This window comes from Phyllobates terribilis, unplaced genomic scaffold (assembly GCF_046119375.1).
Source record: "Phyllobates terribilis strain yellow unplaced genomic scaffold, ASM4611937v1 Scaffold_170__1_contigs__length_4071412, whole genome shotgun sequence".
Taxonomy (NCBI): Eukaryota; Metazoa; Chordata; class Amphibia; order Anura; family Dendrobatidae; genus Phyllobates; species Phyllobates terribilis.
In genome coordinates, this window is record NW_027362930.1 from 1,249,598 (window position 1) to 1,264,367 (window position 14,770).

The 14,770-nt window shown below is 49.2% G+C and overlaps 7 non-coding genes and 1 pseudogene across 7 annotated transcripts; all 8 read right to left on the reverse strand.

Moving 5' to 3' along the window:
* Positions 1-5,454: 5,454 nt before the first annotated feature.
* On the reverse strand, positions 5,455-5,532 carry LOC141211823 (U2 spliceosomal RNA; annotated as a pseudogene).
* A 1,115-nt stretch (positions 5,533-6,647) lies between these two features.
* LOC141212195 (U2 spliceosomal RNA) lies at positions 6,648-6,838 on the reverse strand. The gene has a single exon (XR_012282010.1). It is a non-coding gene; the product is annotated as a U2 spliceosomal RNA (small nuclear RNA).
* Positions 6,839-7,953: 1,115 nt separating this feature from the next.
* Positions 7,954-8,144, reverse strand: LOC141212196 (U2 spliceosomal RNA). Its single transcript, XR_012282011.1, has one exon. It is a non-coding gene; the product is annotated as a U2 spliceosomal RNA (small nuclear RNA).
* Positions 8,145-9,259: 1,115 nt separating this feature from the next.
* Positions 9,260-9,450, reverse strand: LOC141212197 (U2 spliceosomal RNA). The gene has a single exon (XR_012282012.1). It is a non-coding gene; the product is annotated as a U2 spliceosomal RNA (small nuclear RNA).
* Positions 9,451-10,565: 1,115 nt separating this feature from the next.
* LOC141211464 (U2 spliceosomal RNA) lies at positions 10,566-10,756 on the reverse strand. Its single transcript, XR_012281438.1, has one exon. It is a non-coding gene; the product is annotated as a U2 spliceosomal RNA (small nuclear RNA).
* A 1,115-nt stretch (positions 10,757-11,871) lies between these two features.
* Positions 11,872-12,062, reverse strand: LOC141212198 (U2 spliceosomal RNA). Its single transcript, XR_012282013.1, has one exon. It is a non-coding gene; the product is annotated as a U2 spliceosomal RNA (small nuclear RNA).
* A 1,115-nt stretch (positions 12,063-13,177) lies between these two features.
* On the reverse strand, positions 13,178-13,368 carry LOC141212199 (U2 spliceosomal RNA). The gene has a single exon (XR_012282014.1). It is a non-coding gene; the product is annotated as a U2 spliceosomal RNA (small nuclear RNA).
* A 1,115-nt stretch (positions 13,369-14,483) lies between these two features.
* Positions 14,484-14,667, reverse strand: LOC141211743 (U2 spliceosomal RNA). The gene has a single exon (XR_012281678.1). It is a non-coding gene; the product is annotated as a U2 spliceosomal RNA (small nuclear RNA).
* Between the last annotated feature and the right edge of the window lie 103 nt (positions 14,668-14,770).

The window sequence follows — 14,770 nt, forward strand, 5'->3', positions numbered from 1 at the left end:
ACAAAACACTTAATCTGAAAGAAAAAGCATGTCAATCAATACAGTACGACGAACCGTGATAAGGGATGGGGATTGGGAAAAAGGGGATGGGGAGGGGAAAATCACAGGCCCGAAGCTTTATTGAAAGACAAGACACATAAGGGGAGAGGGGGAGGAGGGGTTTAGTCCTCGTCCTCGTCCTCCGGACCGTCCATGATGGAATAGTCTCTGAGCAGGCTGTGGATCAGCCTGCGGCAGTCCTGGATGGACATCCTCTCCCTCCTCAAGATGAGCCGGTTCCTGGCGACCCAAACGGCATCCTTGAAGCAGTTCATAAGGCGCCAAGCCTCCTGGATGGCTCCGACCGTATGAACCCCAGGGAAGAGTCCGTAAAGCACAGAATGGTGCGATAGGCTCGCCCTGGGGACAGAGTTCCTCAGGTCGTCCTCAAGTGCAGTCAATAGGCGCTGTGCAAATCCGCAGTCCCAAAAAGTGTGCAAAGATGTTTCCTCCACGAAGGGGCACCTTGGGCAGTACCGGGTCTTGCACAGGTTCCGGGCATGCATGAATGACCGGACGGGCAGTCCGCCCTGAATCGCCATCCACGACAAGTCCTTGTGCCCGTTGGTCAGCCTGTCAGACGACACATTTGTCCACACAGTCTCCAGCGTGTCCTGGTGAAGTCCTGTGATGTTCTCCACGTCATCCTTGGCTCTGATTAGCTTGTGGATAGTTTTGGGCTTCCACAAGTCGGGCTTGAGTCCCTCCAGTTGATGCTCCCCCACAAATCGAACGACGTCTCCGTAGAACCATGGCGTCGTCCAGTTGTAGGGGAAGGAGCTGTCCCACTTGTCCCAGCCGAGTCGCCTCCAAAGAAGAAGCAGGAAGAAGCGAGACATGGACCTGCCCGCGGAGCCATTCTTGACTTGCAAAGTCCGGCGGACACAATCACACACAAAAGAGGATCGCAGGAGGGTGGGGATATCTGGAACGCCCTTCCCACCCTTGCGAGGCTCCTTGTACATGACGGCCCGCCTGACTCTGTCCATCTTGGATCCCCAGACAAAGTGAAACACTGTCCTGGTAATGGCCCTGCACACAGTGACGTGTGGGGGCCAGGCCTGCGCCGTGTACTGCAAGACGGGCAGGACCTCATTACGCAGGACGAGTGCCTTACCCTCACAAGTAAGGTGTCTGAGGCTCCAGAGTCCGATCCGTTGCTTCACCTTGGCCAAGCGTTCTTGCCAGGACTTGAGGGCCGCTCCTTCCTTCCCGAACCAGACTCCCAGCACCTTGAGGAAATCCGGTTGAATGTTGAAGGGGAAGGGGGCGGAGGAGGCCGGCTGCCAATCCCCGAAGAGCATGGCTTCCGACTTCCTGCAGTTGACTTTGGCCCCTGAAGCCCGGCCGAACCTCTCACACGTCTGGACGAGGGCGTCGACTGAACCACGATCAGCGCAGAAGACGGTGACGTCGTCCATGTAGAGCGAGCACTTGACCTCGTGTCGTCCCGGACCCGGTGCGGTGATCCCTCTGATCTCTCCATTCTGCCGGATAGCCTCTGCGAAGAGTTCTATAACACAAACAAAAAGAAGAGGTGATAGAGGGCAGCCTTGTCTGACCCCAGAGAGGACAGGGAAGGGGTCAGTCTTCCAGCCGTTCACCAACACCGAGCTGTGGATATCAAAATACATCAGACGGACATACGAACAAAACATGTTACCCAAACCTAACCGGTGCAGAGCTCGGTCCATGAACTCGTGGGAAACCCGGTCGAAGGCCTTCTCCTGATCCAAGGAGACCAGGGCCGCGTGTGCGCGGCGGACCTTGATGTACTCGACCGTGTCCCGCACGAGAGCGAGGCTGTCTGCGATGCGACGTCCAGGAATGCCGCAGGTCTGGTCCGGGTGGATGATCCGTCCGATGACCGTCTTAAGTCGTGTCGCCATCGTCTTGGCCAGGATCTTGTAGTCCACGTTGAGCAGAGTGATGGGACGCCAATTCCTCAGGTCGCACCTCTCTCCCTTCCGCTTGTACAGGATCGTGACCATTCCTTCCCTCAAAGATGGAGGCATTCTACCCTCCACCACCATCTCCTCGTACAGGTCCAACAGGTCCGGACAGATGAGGTCTCCCAGCGCTACATAGAGCTCCGCTGGAAGACCATCACTGCCCGGGGTCCTGCCGGTCCTAAAGGATTTAGCGGCAGAGAGCAATTCGCCCACCATCAGAGGTTTGTCCAAGGCTGCCGTGCCTGCAGGATCAAGATGGTTAGTGATACCTGACAGGAACTTATCAGCAGCGTCGGGGTCGGTAGTCTTGTGGGAGTAGAGTTCGCTGTAGAAGTCGCTGACGACCCTCATCACGTCCTCCTTCCCACGTCGCATGCTTCCGCTCTCGTCTCGCAGCTCGTTCAGGGGCGTGTGACCGGCATGAAGTTTCCTGAAAAAGAATGAGTTACATTTCTCACTCTTCTCCAGATTCTCCACTTTGGAACGGAAGATGATTCGCTTGGACTCCTCCTCAAAGTGCCTTTTCAGGCTCTTCTTGGTCTCCTCCAGCTCCTCCCTCACGTCCCAGCCGCAGTGAAGAAGGTCCTGCAGCGACCGCAGCTCGCGCTGCAGCCCTCTGAAGTCCCTCCTCTTCTCACACGCCTGTTGTCGACCCTTGGCCTGAAAGAAACAGCGAAACTCAAGTTTAACATATTCCCACCAATCAGAGACTGTTTGGAAGCTGCCCTTGTAGGACTGCCACATTGCGTAGGCTGCTCTCAGCTCCTCCACGACTTCATCCTGAGCCAGCAGAGCACAATTCAGCTTCCAGGAGCCGGGGCCGGACGGAAAACCGTCGCCAAGGACACCTTGTAAGTGAATGGCTCTGTGGTCGGAGAAGAAGCAGGAGACCATCGAGTGCCTACTCTGCCTGACTGCCCGAGAGGTGAACACAAAGTCAATCCTGGAGTGGAGTGAGCCATCGGGTCGGCTCCACGAATAGTTCGTGGAGCCTCTCCCCATGGAGCCCACCACGTCCTGAAGAGAGGCCTCGGTTACCATCTCGATGAGCAGCTTGGACGTGATGTCCAACTTGGCAGATGTGCCAGAACTACGACCGTCCTCCTCGATGGGGCAGTTGAAATCCCCGGCCATCACTAAGGTCCTGGTGGTGGCAAGCTGAAGCCGCAGGGTCTGGAAAAGCTCCAAACGCTCATTCTTCAGTGGTGACGCATACACGTTGATGAACCTGACAGGTTCTCCCGCCCAGTTGCCATCTACAACAAGAGCCCTGCCGCAGATGAGCTCCTGGACGGACTCAAGCGTGAATGCGCCCCCCCCTGATCAGAATTGCGACCCCCGCAGACTTGCAGTCACCCCCACCGGACCAGTAGGATGGACCGTGGGACCACTCCCTGGCCAGATGTTTGAAGGACCTAGAGGAGGGAAGGGAACATTCCTGCAACATATAAACATCACACAACTGGGAAGTAAGGAAGGCATAAATAGTCTGACGTCTGAACTTGTCCTTGATGCTCCTGACATTAATGGAAAATAAGTTAATATTAGCCATCATGTAGGGAAAAAAGAAAAAGTTAGCGCAGGCAATACACCTTAGTTACCACTCCGGTCGGGTGGTCCCTCGTCGGTGTTGACTGCTGGTGACGGGATCACCAGCAGGCCCTCTTCCTCCATCTGGTCAAGCAGCGCGGCCTCAATCTCGGCGACCACCAGTTCCTCCTCTTCTGGCTCGGCCACCAGGGTCTCAACCATGTGCTCCATCTCTTCTGGCTCAGGGAGGGTATCCTCCTTTTCGCCTACGAAATCCAGAATCTTCTTTTTGGAGGATTCAGTAGCAGGGCTGTCCTCCACCTTCCTTTTTCCCCGGGTTGGAACTGGGGAGACAAGAAGGGGAAAATCCTCCTCGGAATAGATAGCGGCGGGTGGAGGAAAGGTTAATTCCACCGCTACCATGGTCTGGGGAGGGAGAGTGGCTACCGGGGCAGGGGAAAGGACACCTGCTGAGGAGTAGGGGAAGGAGGAAGAGGAAGTGGAATCCTCAGCAGGGGTGGCCGGGGTGGGGGGGGATTGGACGGGGGTGGCAGGGGGAGGGATCGAGAGAGGGGTGACAGAACTCTTACCCTCCTTTGACTTTTTCTTCTGCTTCGGAGCTGCTGGGACCGTCGCTGGGGCTTTGGCCACCGACTCCTTGACCGCTTTGGCCTTGGTCGTCTCGGCCTTGGCCGCTGGGGCCTTGGTCGTCACGTCCTTGACCTTCACAGGCCTGGTCGTCGGGGCCTTGTCCTCCGTAGCTGGGGTCGTCGCAACCACCGATGCCCAGGATCTCTCACGCCTGGGGCAATCCTTGTACAGATGAGCCGCCAGCCCACACAGGTTGCAGGACGTCTTCTTCGGGCAGTCCTTCGAGCTGTGTCCCGTCACTCGACAAATCCTGCAGGCATCCTCCTTGCAGTCCTTCATCTCGTGGCCGTTCTTGCCGCATCTCCTGCAGTTCCGCGGCATGTCCGGGTAATAGATGAGGCCGTAGGAGTTGCCCAGGGAGAATGTCGGGGGCAGGTGCCGAAGTCCGTCTGAGTACGCCAGGTCCCTGTGAAGTCTAACGGTCACCGACCACTTACCTGTCCAGAAGCCGAGTCCATTCAGGATGTGAGAGGGTTCCTTCACAACCAAACAGAAGCGTCTCAGGAAGGTACAGATGTCTTGGCCTGGGGTGTGCGGGTTGCGCATGGAGACCGTGATCCTCCTTTCATCCCTCTGGATAGGGCAGCTACCTGTAAAGGCAGAGAAAGAATTATCCGGTCCTTTTGCGCTTACCATTTCCCAGAACCTCCTGCAGGTGTTCACAGTGGCGAAGGTGACGAAGAAGATCCCCGTCAAGAAGGTCTGGATGCTGAGGGTGTCCGACCTGGAGAAGCCTCGATCCAGCAGCATCTTCTGGCAGAACACGTCCGAGGACATGTCCGGCACCCTCCCATCCACTTCCTTCAGCTTCAGGGCCACCGTCTGCCGCATCCATGGCTCCAGGGCTGGAGCTTCGTGGCGGGGCTTCTGGGGTCCCTTCTGCTGGCCAGTCGTGGAGGCAGAGTCCTTGGGGTCAGAATCGGCTCCTGGCTGGGCCCTCCTGGCTGTCCCCAGCTCCAGGCTCTCCTTTTCGGCCTTCCTCGCAGCGCTTGCCATGGCTTTCCTCCTGCAGTTACTTCTTGGAGCTGGATCTGGAACTCTTCCCGGAATGGGTGGAGCTATGCAGATTCTTCTCCCGTCGTGTTCTGGACAAATTCCCCGAAAGGTCTTTGTCTCGATGATTTTCTTCCTCGAAGATTCCACAGGACAGCCCGATTCTTCTCCGAGTCTTCGTCTTCTTCTGGATTCTTTAGAGCTTCTTCCTCCCACCGATATCCGCCTTCGTTCTCTGATGTCAGCTGGGCTCCGAAGCTCTTCTCCTTCCGAGTTCGATCGCTCTCGTCAAGTGTAGATCGTAGCTCTTGTGTTCTTAAAAGAACAGATACTACACTTGATCTTAGCCAAAAGGCCGAGAAGCGATAACCAGAATTGGTTTCAAACTACGGAGCCACCCAAGGATCCTGAAAAGTCCATTTGTGGAGATGAGCTCCTGGACTCCCTTTAAGAAGACATGTTGTCAACCTCTAGATCCCTTACATGCCTGCACTTTTCGGCTTGCTGCTGCTGCAATCCACGCGTTTTAGATCTGCATAACTCCACCTCTTTAAACACAGCACCTTCACCCCCTGCTGTTCCCACCCGCCTCAACACCGTTGGAAGGGAGGAGAACCAATTAAGGCGGGGGGTGGGGTGGAACGAGCAGCTGTCTACCCTTAGCAGGAGGGCTCCTGATTACATACCTCTCCTGCTGCTGCTGCTGCTGGCTGTCCAGCAGCAGACTGAAGGTGGCTGCTGCTGTGCACAGGTATATAAAGGCTCAGAGCCTATTATGACACGCGCAGCCAGCGTTCCATTGCCACATTCCATCTACTGCAGGCAGGATACCTGGCTGGCTGAATGTCGCTGAGAAGCTCACAGAGACCGCCATAAGCAACAGTTTAACAGAATGCCACAGACTAATCAACCAAACTTTTTGGGTTGGGTTCTCTTTTATAGTCTGCAGGCATTAAATGAAAGAAGTCAGTGTTCCAGCAGAAGGAGACAACGTTTCAGAAAAGGCATTGTACTAAACCAAAAAAGAAATTTTAAGCGCAGCAGAGTAACCAGCGCACATACCTGTTAGCTCAGGTGAGTTTAAAAGGCTGCTGTTGATAACAAGGGCATTTGCTAAATAGATGGTGTGTGTGCAACAATATACTGAAAGGTCAATTATATTGTGCAGCTTATCTCACCACCTGTAGTTATTTAGGTGAAAGCTCCAAAATGCTTGCCTAATATGTCTGTTTATCCAAAAGGAAGTGAAAAGGGAGAGCTAGAAAGATAGCATTGCATCACATTACATGGCAATGCAATGCACAGTTGCTGAAGTTGAACCAAAATGAGCTTGTAATCTGGCTTCTGCAACTTTGAACATGAAAAATCCAATGAGGAGAAGAAAAGCAAAGCCAAAGAGTCCATCCCAAAATCCGACAGACAAGCAAAATGAACAAAAAACATTGAATTCAATTCTTTCTGATTTTAGAAACTGCATTAAAGAAGGGGTGCACCGGTCCTGGAGATACTGCAATACCAGGTCAATGCGTGGAGTGGACAGAGCAAGCTCTTTTTCCATCTCCCTGTTCTAAAAATCCATTTAATATATGGTCCCCAGATAGGGGACGTATCAGATATTAAACTGATAAGAACAGATACTACACTTGATCTTAGCCAAAAGGCCGAGAAGCGATAACCAGAATTGGTTTCAAACTACGGAGCCACCCAAGGATCCTGAAAAGTCCATTTGTGGAGATGAGCTCCTGGACTCCCTTTAAGAAGACATGTTGTCAACCTCTAGATCCCTTACATGCCTGCACTTTTCGGCTTGCTGCTGCTGCAATCCACGCGTTTTAGATCTGCATAACTCCACCTCTTTAAACACAGCACCTTCACCCCCTGCTGTTCCCACCCGCCTCAACACCGTTGGAAGGGAGGAGAACCAATTAAGGCGGGGGGTGGGGTGGAACGAGCAGCTGTCTACCCTTAGCAGGAGGGCTCCTGATTACATACCTCTCCTGCTGCTGCTGCTGCTGGCTGTCCAGCAGCAGACTGAAGGTGGCTGCTGCTGTGCACAGGTATATAAAGGCTCAGAGCCTATTATGACACGCGCAGCCAGCGTTCCATTGCCACATTCCATCTACTGCAGGCAGGATACCTGGCTGGCTGAATGTCGCTGAGAAGCTCACAGAGACCGCCATAAGCAACAGTTTAACAGAATGCCACAGACTAATCAACCAAACTTTTTGGGTTGGGTTCTCTTTTATAGTCTGCAGGCATTAAATGAAAGAAGTCAGTGTTCCAGCAGAAGGAGACAACGTTTCAGAAAAGGCATTGTAGCAAACCAAAAAAGAAATTTTAAGCGCAGCAGAGTAACCAGCGCACATACCTGTTAGCTCAGGTGAGTTTAAAAGGCTGCTGTTGATAACAAGGGCATTTGCTAAATAGATGGTGTGTGTGCAACAATATACTGAAAGGTCAATTATATTGTGCAGCTTATCTCACCACCTGTAGTTATTTAGGTGAAAGCTCCAAAATGCTTGCCTAATATGTCTGTTTATCCAAAAGGAAGTAAAAAGGGAGAGCTAGAAAGATAGCATTGCATCACATTACATGGCAATGCAATGCACAGTTGCTGAAGTTGAACCAAAATGAGGTTGTAATCTGGCTTCTGCAACTTTGAACATGAAAAATCCAATGAGGAGAAGAAAAGCAAAGCCAAAGAGTTCATCCCAAAATCCGACAAACAAGCAAAATGAACAAAAAACATTGAATTCAATTCTTTCTGATTTTAGAAACTGCATTAAAGAAGGGGTGCACCGGTCCTGGAGATACTGCAATACCAGGTCAATGCGTGGAGTGGACAGAGCAAGCTCTTTTTCCATCTCCCTGTTCTAAAAATCCATTTAATATATGGTCCCCAGATAGGGGACGTATCAGATATTAAACTGATAAGAACAGATACTACACTTGATCTTAGCCAAAAGGCCGAGAAGCGATAACCAGAATTGGTTTCAAACTACGGAGCCACCCAAGGATCCTGAAAAGTCCATTTGTGGAGATGAGCTCCTGGACTCCCGTTAAGAAGACATGTTGTCAACCTCTAGATCCCTTACATGCCTGCACTTTTCGGCTTGCTGCTGCTGCAATCCACGCGTTTTAGATCTGCATAACTCCACCTCTTTAAACACAGCACCTTCACCCCCTGCTGTTCCCACCCGCCTCAACACCGTTGGAAGGGAGGAGAACCAATTAAGGCGGGGGGTGGGGTGGAACGAGCAGCTGTCTACCCTTAGCAGGAGGGCTCCTGATTACATACCTCTCCTGCTGCTGCTGCTGCTGGCTGTCCAGCAGCAGACTGAAGGTGGCTGCTGCTGTGCACAGGTATATAAAGGCTCAGAGCCTATTATGACACGCGCAGCCAGCGTTCCATTGCCACATTCCATCTACTGCAGGCAGGATACCTGGCTGGCTGAATGTCGCTGAGAAGCTCACAGAGACCGCCATAAGCAACAGTTTAACAGAATGCCACAGACTAATCAACCAAACTTTTTGGGTTGGGTTCTCTTTTATAGTCTGCAGGCATTAAATGAAAGAAGTCAGTGTTCCAGCAGAAGGAGACAACGTTTCAGAAAAGGCATTGTAGCAAACCAAAAAAGAAATTTTAAGCGCAGCAGAGTAACCAGCGCACATACCTGTTAGCTCAGGTGAGTTTAAAAGGCTGCTGTTGATAACAAGGGCATTTGCTAAATAGATGGTGTGTGTGCAACAATATACTGAAAGGTCAATTATATTGTGCAGCTTATCTCACCACCTGTAGTTATTTAGGTGAAAGCTCCAAAATGCTTGCCTAATATGTCTGCTTATCCAAAAGGAAGTAAAAAGGGAGAGCTAGAAAGATAGCATTGCATCACATTACATGGCAATGCAATGCACAGTTGCTGAAGTTGAACCAAAATGAGCTTGTAATCTGGCTTCTGCAACTTTGAACATGAAAAATCCAATGAGGAGAAGAAAAGCAAAGCCAAAGAGTCCATCCCAAAATCCGACAAACAAGCAAAATGAACAAAAAACATTGAATTCAATTCTTTCTGATTTTAGAAACTGCATTAAAGAAGGGGTGCACCGGTCCTGGAGATACTGCAATACCAGGTCAATGCGTGGAGTGGACAGAGCAAGCTCTTTTTCCATCTCCCTGTTCTAAAAATCCATTTAATATATGGTCCCCAGATAGGGGACGTATCAGATATTAAACTGATAAGAACAGATACTACACTTGATCTTAGCCAAAAGGCCGAGAAGCGATAACCAGAATTGGTTTCAAACTATGGAGCCACCCAAGGATCCTGAAAAGTCCATTTGTGGAGATGAGCTCCTGGACTCCCGTTAAGAAGACATGTTGTCAACCTCTAGATCCCTTACATGCCTGCACTTTTCGGCTTGCTGCTGCTGCAATCCACGCGTTTTAGATCTGCATAACTCCACCTCTTTAAACACAGCACCTTCACCCCCTGCTGTTCCCACCCGCCTCAACACCGTTGGAAGGGAGGAGAACCAATTAAGGCGGGGGGTGGGGTGGAACGAGCAGCTGTCTACCCTTAGCAGGAGGGCTCCTGATTACATACCTCTCCTGCTGCTGCTGCTGCTGGCTGTCCAGCAGCAGACTGAAGGTGGCTGCTGCTGTGCACAGGTATATAAAGGCTCAGAGCCTATTATGACACGCGCAGCCAGCGTTCCATTGCCACATTCCATCTACTGCAGGCAGGATACCTGGCTGGCTGAATGTCGCTGAGAAGCTCACAGAGACCGCCATAAGCAACAGTTTAACAGAATGCCACAGACTAATCAACCAAACTTTTTGGGTTGGGTTCTCTTTTATAGTCTGCAGGCATTAAATGAAAGAAGTCAGTGTTCCAGCAGAAGGAGACAACGTTTCAGAAAAGGCATTGTAGCAAACCAAAAAAGAAATTTTAAGCGCAGCAGAGTAACCAGCGCACATACCTGTTAGCTCAGGTGAGTTTAAAAGGCTGCTGTTGATAACAAGGGCATTTGCTAAATAGATGGTGTGTGTGCAACAATATACTGAAAGGTCAATTATATTGTGCAGCTTATCTCACCACCTGTAGTTATTTAGGTGAAAGCTCCAAAATGCTTGCCTAATATGTCTGTTTATCCAAAAGGAAGTAAAAAGGGAGAGCTAGAAAGATAGCATTGCATCACATTACATGGCAATGCAATGCACAGTTGCTGAAGTTGAACCAAAATGAGCTTGTAATCTGGTTTCTGCAACTTTGAACATGAAAAATCCAATGAGGAGAAGAAAAGCAAAGCCAAAGAGTCCATCCCAAAATCCGACAAACAAGCAAAATGAACAAAAAACATTGAATTCAATTCTTTCTGATTTTAGAAACTGCATTAAAGAAGGGGTGCACCGGTCCTGGAGATACTGCAATACCAGGTCAATGCGTGGAGTGGACAGAGCAAGCTCTTTTTCCATCTCCCTGTTCTAAAAATCCATTTAATATATGGTCCCCAGATAGGGGACGTATCAGATATTAGACTGATAAGAACAGATACTACACTTGATCTTAGCCAAAAGGCCGAGAAGCGATAACCAGAATTGGTTTCAAACTACGGAGCCACCCAAGGATCCTGAAAAGTCCATTTGTGGAGATGAGCTCCTGGACTCCCGTTAAGAAGACATGTTGTCAACCTCTAGATCCCTTACATGCCTGCACTTTTCGGCTTGCTGCTGCTGCAATCCACGCGTTTTAGATCTGCATAACTCCACCTCTTTAAACACAGCACCTTCACCCCCTGCTGTTCCCACCCGCCTCAACACCGTTGGAAGGGAGGAGAACCAATTAAGGCGGGGGGTGGGGTGGAACGAGCAGCTGTCTACCCTTAGCAGGAGGGCTCCTGATTACATACCTCTCCTGCTGCTGCTGCTGCTGGCTGTCCAGCAGCAGACTGAAGGTGGCTGCTGCTGTGCACAGGTATATAAAGGCTCAGAGCCTATTATGACACGCGCAGCCAGCGTTCCATTGCCACATTCCATCTACTGCAGGCAGGATACCTGGCTGGCTGAATGTCGCTGAGAAGCTCACAGAGACCGCCATAAGCAACAGTTTAACAGAATGCCACAGACTAATCAACCAAACTTTTTGGGTTGGGTTCTCTTTTATAGTCTGCAGGCATTAAATGAAAGAAGTCAGTGTTCCAGCAGAAGGAGACAACGTTTCAGAAAAGGCATTGTAGCAAACCAAAAAAGAAATTTTAAGCGCAGCAGAGTAACCAGCGCACATACCTGTTAGCTCAGGTGAGTTTAAAAGGCTGCTGTTGATAACAAGGGCATTTGCTAAATAGATGGTGTGTGTGCAACAATATACTGAAAGGTCAATTATATTGTGCAGCTTATCTCACCACCTGTAGTTATTTAGGTGAAAGCTCCAAAATGCTTGCCTAATATGTCTGTTTATCCAAAAGGAAGTAAAAAGGGAGAGCTAGAAAGATAGCATTGCATCACATTACATGGCAATGCAATGCACAGTTGCTGAAGTTGAACCAAAATGAGCTTGTAATCTGGCTTCTGCAACTTTGAACATGAAAAATCCAATGAGGAGAAGAAAAGCAAAGCCAAAGAGTCCATCTCAAAATCCGACAAACAAGCAAAATGAACAAAAAACATTGAATTCAATTCTTTCTGATTTTAGAAACTGCATTAAAGAAGGGGTGCACCGGTCCTGGAGATACTGCAATACCAGGTCAATGCGTGGAGTGGACAGAGCAAGCTCTTTTTCCATCTCCCTGTTCTAAAAATCCATTTAATATATGGTCCCCAGATAGGGGACGTATCAGATATTAAACTGATAAGAACAGATACTACACTTGATCTTAGCCAAAAGGCCGAGAAGCGATAACCAGAATTGGTTTCAAACTACGGAGCCACCCAAGGATCTTGAAAAGTCCATTTGTGGAGATGAGCTCCTGGACTCCCGTTAAGAAGACATGTTGTCAACCTCTAGATCCCTTACATGCCTGCACTTTTCGGCTTGCTGCTGCTGCAATCCACGCGTTTTAGATCTGCATAACTCCACCTCTTTAAACACAGCACCTTCACCCCCTGCTGTTCCCACCCGCCTCAACACCGTTGGAAGGGAGGAGAACCAATTAAGGCGGGGGGTGGGGTGGAACGAGCAGCTGTCTACCCTTAGCAGGAGGGCTCCTGATTACATACCTCTCCTGCTGCTGCTGCTGCTGGCTGTCCAGCAGCAGACTGAAGGTGGCTGCTGCTGTGCACAGGTATATAAAGGCTCAGAGCCTATTATGACACGCGCAGCCAGCGCTCCATTGCCACATTCCATCTACTGCAGGCAGGATACCTGGCTGGCTGAATGTCGCTGAGAAGCTCACAGAGACCGCCATAAGCAACAGTTTAACAGAATGCCACAGACTAATCAACCAAACTTTTTGGGTTGGGTTCTCTTTTATAGTCTGCAGGCATTAAATGAAAGAAGTCAGTGTTCCAGCAGAAGGAGACAACGTTTCAGAAAACTCATTGTAGCAAACCAAAAAAGAAATTTTAAGCGCAGCAGAGTAACCAGCGCACATACCTGTTAGCTCAGGTGAGTTTAAAAGGCTGCTGTTGATAACAAGGGCATTTTCTAAATAGATGGTGTGTGTGCAACAATATACTGAAAGGTCAATTATATTGTGCAGCTTATCTCACCACCGGTAGTTATTTAGGTGAAAGCTCCAAAATGCTTGCCTAATATGTCTGTTTATCCAAAAGGAAGTAAAAAGGGAGAGCTAGAAAGATAGCATTGCATCACATTACATGGCAATGCAATGCACAGTTGCTGAAGTTGAACCAAAATGAGCTTGTAATCTGGCTTCTGCAACTTTGAACATGAAAAATCCAATGAGGAGAAGAAAAGCAAAGCCAAAGAGTCCATCCCAAAATCCGACAAACAAGCAAAATGAACAAAAAACATTGAATTCAATTCTTTCTGATTTTAGAAACTGCATTAAAGAAGGGGTGCACCGGTCCTGGAGATACTGCAATACCAGGTCAATGCGTGGAGTGGACAGAGCAAGCTCTTTTTCCATCTCCCTGTTCTAAAAATCCATTTAATATATGGTCCCCAGATAGGGGACGTATCAGATATTAAACTGATAAGAACAGATACTACACTTGATCTTAGCCAAAAGGCCGAGAAGCGATAACCAGAATTGGTTTCAAACTACGGAGCCACCCAAGGATCCTGAAAAGTCCATTTGTGGAGATGAGCTCCTGGACTCCCGTTAAGAAGACATGTTGTCAACCTCTAGATCCCTTACATGCCTGCACTTTTCGGCTTGCTGCTGCTGCAATCCACGCGTTTTAGATCTGCATAACTCCACCTCTTTAAACACAGCACCTTCACCCCCTGCTGTTCCCACCCGCCTCAACACCGTTGGAAGGGAGGAGAACCAATTAAGGCGGGGGGTGGGGTGGAACGAGCAGCTGTCTACCCTTAGCAGGAGGGCTCCTGATTACATACCTCTCCTGCTGCTGCTGCTGCTGGCTGTCCAGCAGCAGACTGAAGGTGGCTGCTGCTGTGCACAGGTATATAAAGGCTCAGAGCCTATTATGACACGCGCAGCCAGCGTTCCATTGCCACATTCCATCTACTGCAGGCAGGATACCTGGCTGGCTGAATGTCGCTGAGAAGCTCACAGAGACGGCCATAAGCAACAGTTTAACAGAATGCCACAGACTAATCAACCAAACTTTTTGGGTTGGGTTCTCTTTTATAGTCTGCAGGCATTAAATGAAAGAAGTCAGTGTTCCAGCAGAAGGAGACAACGTTTCAGAAAAGGCATTGTAGCAAACCAAAAAAGAAATTTTAAGCGCAGCAGAGTAACCAGCGCACATACCTGTTAGCTCAGGTGAGTTTAAAAGGCTGCTGTTGATAACAAGGGCATTTGCTAAATAGATGGTGTGTGTGCAACAATATACTGAAAGGTCAATTATATTGTGCAGCTTATCTCACCACCTGTAGTTATTTAGGTGAAAGCTCCAAAATGCTTGCCTAATATGTCTGTTTATCCAAAAGGAAGTAAAAAGGGAGAGCTAGAAAGATAGCATTGCATCACATTACATGGCAATGCAATGCACAGTTGCTGAAGTTGAACCAAAATGAGCTTGTAATCTGGCTTCTGCAACTTTGAACATGAAAAATCCAATGAGGAGAAGAAAAGCAAAGCCAAAGAGTCCATCCCAAAATCCGACAAACAAGCAAAATGAACAAAAAACATTGAATTCAATTCTTTCTGATTTTAGAAACTGCATTAAAGAAGGGGTGCACCGGTCCTGGAGATACTGCAATACCAGGTCAATGCGTGGAGTGGACAGAGCAAGCTCTTTTTCCATCTCCCTGTTCTAAAAATCCATTTAATATATGGTCCCCAGATAGGGGACGTATCAGATATTAAACTGATAAGAACAGATTTTTTTTTTTTTTTTTATCGAAAGCCCGAATTCGTGTACAAAACCCGAGTGCGCTTAAAAAAGTGACAAGTGCCACAAAAAAAAGTGCACTAGGATGCTGGTCTTCTTGAAACCCTCTCCAAAAGGAGAAGGG